The sequence below is a fragment of the Mauremys mutica genome, chromosome 15 (genome assembly GCF_020497125.1).
Source record: "Mauremys mutica isolate MM-2020 ecotype Southern chromosome 15, ASM2049712v1, whole genome shotgun sequence".
NCBI classification, from domain to species: domain Eukaryota; kingdom Metazoa; phylum Chordata; order Testudines; family Geoemydidae; genus Mauremys; species Mauremys mutica.
In genome coordinates, this window is record NC_059086.1 from 33,449,659 (window position 1) to 33,458,288 (window position 8,630).

Consider the following 8,630-nt stretch of genomic DNA (forward strand, 5'->3'; position numbering starts at 1 on the left):
TGGAGCCCACAGCCCTCTCCCACCCCCAGCACCTGCCTTCCAGATTTGAACACCTCAAAATTCAGGAGTGCTCAAGCTCGGTTTGGGCAGCTTTTACTTCATTTCTCCCAAATCAGTTTCCCCTGCAAGGTGCCAAATGAAGGTGTTGGAGAACAGAGAGATCGGGTGGCCTCCTAATGCCTGGAAAAGAGACAAAGGCCGGAGGAGGGAGTGTCAGTGCCTGTGCGGACTTCTGGGAAGTGCACGGTGTGGAAGGGGATGCTGGGATGCTTTGGAACAACTCCATACAAAGCCAGTCAGGACTCTGGGGGAGCCTCCTCTCTTGGAGCATACTGTCTCCAGGGCAAGAAGCTTACACCTTCCTGGGTCTGACCTCGGAGCATTCAGCATGCCCTTCCACATCATGCACTTTCCACAGCGAGTCTGCCCAGGCTGGTCCTGGGGCAACCAGAGGTCCCTGCACCCCAACTCCGCAGTCAGATGTGACTCTCAGCCAGACAGTAAAACAGAAGGTTTATTAGATGACGGGAACACAGTTTAAACAGAGCTTGTTGGTACAGAAAACAGAACCCCTCTGTCAGGTCCATCTTCGGGGGTGGGAAGCCCAGAACCAAGTTCTGGGTCTCTCCCCATTTCCCCAGCCAGCTCCAAACTGACACTCCCTCCTCTGGCCTCTATGTCTCTTCCGGACAGGGAGACAAGTTGATCTCTTTGTCCCCAACACCTTCAGTTGGCATCTTGCAGGGGAAACTGAGGCACCCACACAGTATTCAGAGAAAATATTAAGAACATTCCCACTTCATCACAACAGGTGCAACAAAATATAATACTGTATATTGAAGTAGGCAAGTGCTGCTTCTGACTTTCCACTTTTAATTGACCCTTGTAATCTTGTGGCGCTGACGTGTTGTAGCTTCATTTTATATCGGCTTACAGGGCGGGAGCGGGGGGGCACCACCATTTTGGGCCCCACCAAAAATTATACAAACCTGCCGCCTATGCTGATGGCTGGGTGCTCGGTTCCCTCCCACCCCCATCCCAGCAGACACTTGTTTTAATCCCACAGAGGGAAACGACCCAGTTGGGCCCCAGCAGCCGGATCTCCGCACGACGGAGCCGGAGGGAGAAGGTGAGCGGGAGAAATGGAACAATTCATCCCCCAGGAACAGGGCTCCCTGCGCAGACGCCCACGGGGCCATTCGGGCAGTTTTGGAGGGGGATGGTCCCTGCAGACAGAACTGATGGGTTCAATTCTTCTATATAGAGGGTGATGGATAGATCCATGGGATGGATGGTCACAGGTCGGTGGGGCCAGCTGGCCACTGAAATAGGAACAGACCTGCTCCGCAGTGACTCCAGGTGTGAATGGCACCTGGCTGGGGCAGGGACCGTCTCTGTGTCGTGTGTCTGTACAGCTCTGAGCACACGGGGGAGCTGGCCCATGACGGGCTCCTGGTAATTAATACTAGTCAGTAATGATTTTGGTTCCGGTTTCCGTGGAGCCAGGCAGGGGCTGTATCTGCGCTCAGGGTCTCACTGGGCCGATCCTCCCCTGTTCTGGGATCATGGGGGCGCTGAACCGACCCGAATCCCTTGGTCCCGTCCTCTCCCCAGGGACGCCGGCTCAGCCCGGGGTAGAGCCGCCGTTGCCAGTTGTGGGGAGGAGAAATTCCCTGCGTAACTATGTCATGGAGTCCCCGGGCAATGCTCTGGAACTGCTCCCCACCAAGCCAGGCAGGACTCTGGGGAGCCTCCTCTCCCTTGGAGCAGACTGTCTCCAGGGCAAGAAGCTCACACGGCTTCACCTCCTGGGTCTCTCCTTGGAGCATTCAGCATCCTCTGCCCCTCCGTGCGCTTCCCACAGCAAGTCCGCCCAAGCGGAGTCCTGTGGAAGCCACAGGGTCCTGCCCCCCCACTGCGCAGTCAGACGCGACTCTCAGCCAGCCAGTAACACAGAGGTTTATTCGATGACAGGAACAGGGTCTAAACCAGAGCTTGTAGGTACAGAGAACCAGACCCCTCGGCCGGGTCCATTCTGGGGGGCAGTGAGCCAGACCCCCACGTCTGCCCTTCACTCCTCGTCCCCAGCCAGCTCCAGACTGAAAACCCCTCCAGTCCCCTCTCCTCTGCTCAGCCCCTTTCCCGGGCCAGGAGGCCACCTGATCTCTTTGTCTCCAACACCTTCAGTTGGCACCTTTGCAGAGAAGGGGCCCAGGCCATCAGTTGCTAGGAGACAGAGGGTCAGGCATTTAGATGCACTGGCCCTTTGCTCTGCTAGATACTTAAGAACTGCCTAGGGGACACTGAGGCACCAAAACAGTATTCAGAGAAAACATTAAGAACATTCCCAGTTCCTCACAAACTAACCACAGATACCAGAGCACCAGCTTTCTCACGCCGCTGCCCCAACCCCTGACAGACTCTGGTTCTATTCCCACAGGGGGAACCGACCCGACTCAGCCGGGAAAAGCGCCGGCTCCCACCCGCCCAGGCACCGTGGGGCCAGGTACTGGGGCGGGGGGGAGAATCACCATCGAACCAGCTGTGGAAAGAGATTTGTGCAGCCCAAGGAGACGCCCTCAGGGGGAGCCACGAAGGGCTGGCTGGGTAGGATGGGGGCAGATCCCCACAGCGAATGCCCCATCTGAACCCTCCCGGACTCATTTCATATGAGGGGGTGTCACTGGGCAGATGTCAGATTGGCTTGGTTGGGGCAGGGGCTGGGAGAGCTTCCCCCCAACGCAGAGCCCCACCCCGGGAGCCCCACAAACCAGGGTGCTGTGCTGCCCACTGGCACCACAAAGCCACCTGTGTGGGGCACAGCTCGGTGCGTATCCCCCTGGGAGAACAGGGCTGGGGACGGAGAGTCGGGGATAATGATCCCATGTATCCTGTGTCTCTGCCTGAGTCTGCAGACAGCCCGGGGGAACGGCTCAGAAGCAGGGCTCCCCCCACCCAGGGGTGCTGCCCAGCTGGGTGTCAACCCTGGAACCTACCAACCCAGATAGACACTGTGTTAACTCTGTAACCTGCCAATTCCATGTGACACAGTTAACTCTGTACCCTAATAATGGCCGTTGCTACAGCACCCGAGGCCTGACAACTATTCTCTGTCCCAGGATCTCGCCACCCCAGGAATTTCTCCCCACTGACCACCACCTTCCACGCCCACTGGGGGTCCGAGGGGCCTGAGCCCAGGAGATACGCGCAGACATAAACGCTGGGGCTGGGAGTGGGAGCCAGTCTGCCCCCCCCCCCAATCTGGCTAAACAGCTCTATGGCCTTGGGACCCAGAAAGGGGGCTAGAGGCCGGAGCCTTTCCACAGGGTCAGCCTGGCTCCAATTACCAGCCTTGCCAAAGGCCGCGAGACAGGCACCTGCATCTCCCCCCTCCTTAACCTGGGGCAGCAATTTAGTGTCGAGGTTCCCTGCGGAATTGGCACCGCTGGGTCCATCCCCACTCACCCCAGATGGGTCCCTCTGCCTCCCAGCCCCAGCTGGGTCAGGAACCAGCTCCCTAGAGCGATCGTCCTCTTCCAGCTGAGCTACCAGCTGTGCCTCGGTGAGCTTTCCAATGCGCAGCCCTCTCTGCACAGCTCTGCAATGTCCTTCTTCAGGAGATGGTTATAGGCCATCTCCACGCTGTTCCCAAGTGGTCACGGACTCACAGGCCACTCCCAGAGGGAATAATGCCACCCTGTTCTCTAGACGGGAGCGACTCTCAGCCAGCGTAAAACAGGAGGGTTTATTGAGCATCTGAACCCAACACAGGCCATGGCTACACTTGCAGATGTGCAGTGCTGGGAGTTACAGCTGCAGCCAGGGAGATGCAGCACTGTATGTGCCTTGCAAGTGTGGACTGTGTGTAAGTTGCAGCGCTGTAAACCCACCACCAGCGCTGCAACTCTCCAGTGTAGCCAAGCCCACAGGAAACTCTCAGGGCCTCAGGCCTGGCCTCCCTCAACCCAGCACATCCCAATCTCTCATGCCTCCAGGTGGCCTCTGCCTGCTCTCCACTGACAGCCCAGAACCCCGTCCTTCCAGCTGGGCATCTTATATCACCTCCCCCAGGCCCCACCTCTGTCCATTCTCTTCTGGCCAGGGAAACAGGGTTGCTTGGGCCTCCTCTGCTCTAAACCGTCCTTTGCACCCCTCTGGCTGGAACTGGCTGGTCAGGTCAGCGGGGTCCTCTCCTCTTCTCCGTCCTTTGTTCCACACTGGCTAGAACAGGCTGAGTGCCAAGCTGGGGTGGGTGGGGGGCTTTTTGTCTCCAGGTCGCCAGATGACGGGGCTCCCCAGCTCCAGGCTGTTGTTTGTGGGTCCCAGCTGCCAGGTGACCATGCCAGGGTGTCTGTCTCACGGCCTGTGTCCTGCTACCTGCAGAGCCCAGGAACCCCAAACCCAACATCTCCCTGCACCCCAGTGGGCAGCTCGCCTTGGGGGGAGCCGTGACCGTCCGGTGTGAGTGTCGGTGTCGGGGAGCGAGAGTCCTTCTGAGTAAAGCTGGAGACCCGGACGCACGGCGCTCGATGGACCCCGTGGGGGACGTGGCTGAGTTTCCCATCCGCAGTGTGAGCCAGGGAGACGCAGGGAGCTACAGCTGCCAATGTAGCACCAAGTGGGACCCGCCCGTCTGGTCGGAGCCCAGCGACCCCGTGGAACTGGTGGTGAGAGGTGAGGGGCCCGGCTCCGCGTCTCTGTTCCCAGCCCCACACCCAGCCAGACCCTCAGGGGGACTTGGCCCCGAAGGGCCACTCAGAGCCAGGCTCTTCCCTGAGCCCTGGGCCCAGCAGAGGGGACGCCCGGCCAGGGAGTGGGGACGGAGTCACTGGGGGGTTCCCCCGCCAGGGGGCAGCAGCAGCCACTGGATTTTCAGGGCCGATGGCTGGGTGCTCTGTTCCCTCCCTCCCCCATCCCAGCTAATGCTCATTTTCATCCCACAGAGGGAACCGACCCAGCTGGGACCCAGCAAACAGATCCCCCCACAACGGAGTCTGAGGGAGAAGGTGAGCGAGAAAATTGAACAATTCATCCCACAGGGAACAGGGCTCCCGGGTCAGATGCCCACAGGGCCATTCGGGCCGTTTGGAGGGGGATGGTCCTGCAGACAGAACTGATGGGTTCAATTCTACTATATAGAGGGTGATGGACAGATCCATGGGGACGGACGGTCACGGGTCAGTGGGAATGTGGGTCCTTGGGAACGTAGGGCAGTGGACAGATGGGAGCACGTCTGGTGAGGGATAGAAAGATGGACTAAGACCTTGTCTACATGAAAACTGGACCTGAAATGACAAATCCTGTGTCGTTCCCACGGGCTGTCGGTATTAGCGCCCCTGGTTTGATAACAGCCCTGTTTGGCAGAGAAGCTCCCCTGTAGTTCTACAGACACAGGGACATTCCTGCTCCCAGATAGGAACAGCCGCACCCAGACCTGCTCCACAGTGACTCCAGGTGTGAATGGCACCTGGCTGGGGCAGGGACTGTCTCTGTGTCATGTGTCTGTACAGCTCCGAGCACACAGAGGGCTGGCCCATGACGTGGGTTCCTGGTAATTAATACTAGTTGTCACGGAGTGTGGGGGAGTCCGGCCCTGCACCCCTCTTCCTGGGACTCACAGTGACTCTCAGCCAGCCAGTAAAACAGAAGTTTTATTGGACAACAGGAACGCAGGATACAGCAGAGCTTGGGGCCAGAGTCAGGACCTCTCAATCCCGCCCTTCTGGGGCTTCAGGGTGCTTGGATTCCAGCCTAGGATTCCCTGAACTCCCACCACCCAGCCCCAAACCGAAACTGACCCAACCGTCTCCACTCGGCTCTCTGCCTTTGTCTAGCTTCCCAGGCAAAGGTGTTGACCTCCCCTCCCCCCTGCCTAGCTCAGGTTACAGGCTGAATACCTGTCCCTCACCTAAAGTCCTCCCTTGCTCTCCCCTCCCCCACACAGACAGCCCCTACTCCATCACATCTCTCCCCCTTTCGAGACTGAACTGAGTGGGGTCACTCTGCCCAGTGACCCGGGGAAGTTCGGGGCCCCCTCTCCAGGACAGCGCGTCCGCTATCAGGTTGGCGCTTCCCTTCACATGGACCACGTCCATGTCACAATCCTGCAGGAGCAGGCTCCACCTCAGGAGCTTGGTGTTGGCTCCTTTCATCTGGTGCAGCCAGGTCAGGGGAGAGTGGTCGGTGTACACAGTGAAGTGGTGCCCAAAGAGATATGGCTCCAGTTTCTTAAGGGCCCACACCATGGCCAGGCATTCCTTCTCGATGGCCGTGTAGTTCTGCTCCCGGGGTAGCAACTTCTTGCTCAGGTACACGATGGGGTGTCTCTCCCCCTTTTCATCCTCCTGCATCAACACCGCCCCCAGCCCCGTGTCTGAGGCGTCGGTGAACACCAGAAAGGGCTTGTCAAAATCTGGGTTTGCCAGAACTGGGCCACTAACCAGAGCCTCCTTCAGCGCCCGGAGAGCCTGCTGGCACTCCTCAGTCCAGACCACCTTGTCTGGCTTCCCCTTCTTGCACAGCTCAGTGATGGGGGCGGCTATGGCGCTAAAGTGGGGCACGAACCTTTGATAGTACCCCGCCATCCCAATAAAGGCCTGGACCTGCTTTTTGGTCTGGGGAGCGGGCCAGTCTCTGATCACCTCCACCTTGGCTGGTTCCGGCTTTAGGCAGCCGCTCCCCACCCGATGGCCCAGGTAAGATACTTCTGCCATCCCCACCTTGCACTTCTCAGCCTTTACGGTTAACCCAGCCTCTCGGAGTCGGTCCAGCACTTGTTTAACCTGGGACATGTGGTCCTCCCAGGTCTGGCTGAAGACGCAGATGTCATCAATATACGCCACGGCAAAACTCTCCATCCCCCTCAGTAGCTGATCCACCAGGCGCTGGAAGGTGGCGGGCGCTCCCTTGAGGCCGAAGGGCAGGGTCAGAAACTCGTAGAACCCCAGAGGGGTGATAAAGGCTGATTTCAGCCTGGCATCTGCGTCCAGCGGCACTTGCCAGTAGCCCTTTGTAAGATCCATGGTGGTGAGGTACCGAGCGCCTCCCAGCTTGTCCAGGAGCTCGTCAGGCCTGGGCATGGGGTAGGCATCAGATACGGTGATGGCATTGAGCTTTCGATAGTCCACACAGAACCGGATCGACCCGTCCTTCTTGGGGACCAGCACCACTGGTGAGGCCCAAGGGCTGGCGGACGGCTGGATCAACCCCAAAGCCAGCATGTCCCTGACCTCTCTTTCTAGGTCCTGGGCAGTTTTCCTGGTGACCTGAAAAGGGGAGCATCTTATAAGGGGGTGTGACCCGGTCTCCACCCGGTGGACAGTCAAATTAGTGCGCCCAGGCTGGTTGGAAAACAGCTGTCGGTACAGATGCAGCACCCCTCTGGTCTCAGCCTGCTGAGCCGGGGTCAGCTGATCAGAGAGGGGAATCGCCTCCAGGGGGAAACCAGCTTTTGTCCCTGGGAGTAGATCCACTAAAGGGTCATCTCCTGGCTCCTCCCAGTGTCCACACACGGCCAACACCACATTCCCCCTGTCATAGTATGGCTTCATCATATTCACATGGTACACCCAGCGGTGGTGCGCTCGGTTCGACAGCTCCACCACATAGTTTACCTCATTTAGTTGCTTGATAACCTTGAAGGGCCCTTCCCAGGCAGCCTGGAGTTTGTTTTTCCTCACGGGGATGAGAACCATCACTTGATCCCCGTTGGCGAAGGCACGGGCCAGCGCCATGCGGTCGTACCAGACCTTCTGCTTCCTCTGGGCTCGGGCCAGATTCTCCCTGGCCAGGCCCATGAGCTTGGCAAGTCTTTCCCGGAAGGTCAGGACATACTCCACCACTGACTCTCCATCGGGAGCAGCCTTCCCCTCCCATTCGTCTCTCATCAGGTCCAGGGGCCCCCTTACCCACCTTCCATATAACAGTTTGAAAGGCGAGAACCCGGTAGATTCCTGGGGTACCTCCCTGTACACGAACAGCAGGTGAGGTAAGTACTTGTCCCAGTCCTGTGGGTGCTGGTGCATAAATGTTTTTAACATCATCTTTAGCGTCCCGTTGAACCTTTCCACCAGCCCGTTGGTCTGGGGGTGATACGCTGAGGCCCAGTTGTGCCGGTCCCCACATTTCTCCCACAGGGACTGGAGCAGGTTCGACATGAAATTGGACCCCTGGTCCGTTAAGACTTCCTTGGGGAATCCCACCCGGCTGAAAATGGTCAGCAGCGCATCTGCCACGGTGTCTGCTTCGATAGAGGACAAGGCCAGCGCCTCGGGGTAGCGAGTGGCAAAATCTACCACCACCAGAATGTATTTCTTCCCTGACCGGGTCGCCTTGCTGAGAGGTCCCACTATGTCCATGGCCACCTTCTGGAAAGGTTCTTCTATGATGGGCAAAGGCCTCAAAGCTGCTTTCCCCTTGTCCCGGGCCTTCCCCACCCTCTGGCAGGTGTCACAGGATTGGCAGTACTGTCGAACATGGCTAAAGACCCCAGGCCAGTAAAAGTTCTGTAGCAGCCTCTGCCTGGTGCACCGGATTCCCTGGTGCCCTGCGAGGGGGATGTCATGGGCCAGGTACAGGAGCTTGTGGCGAAACTTCTGGGGAACCACCAGCTGCCTCCTGATCCCCCACGA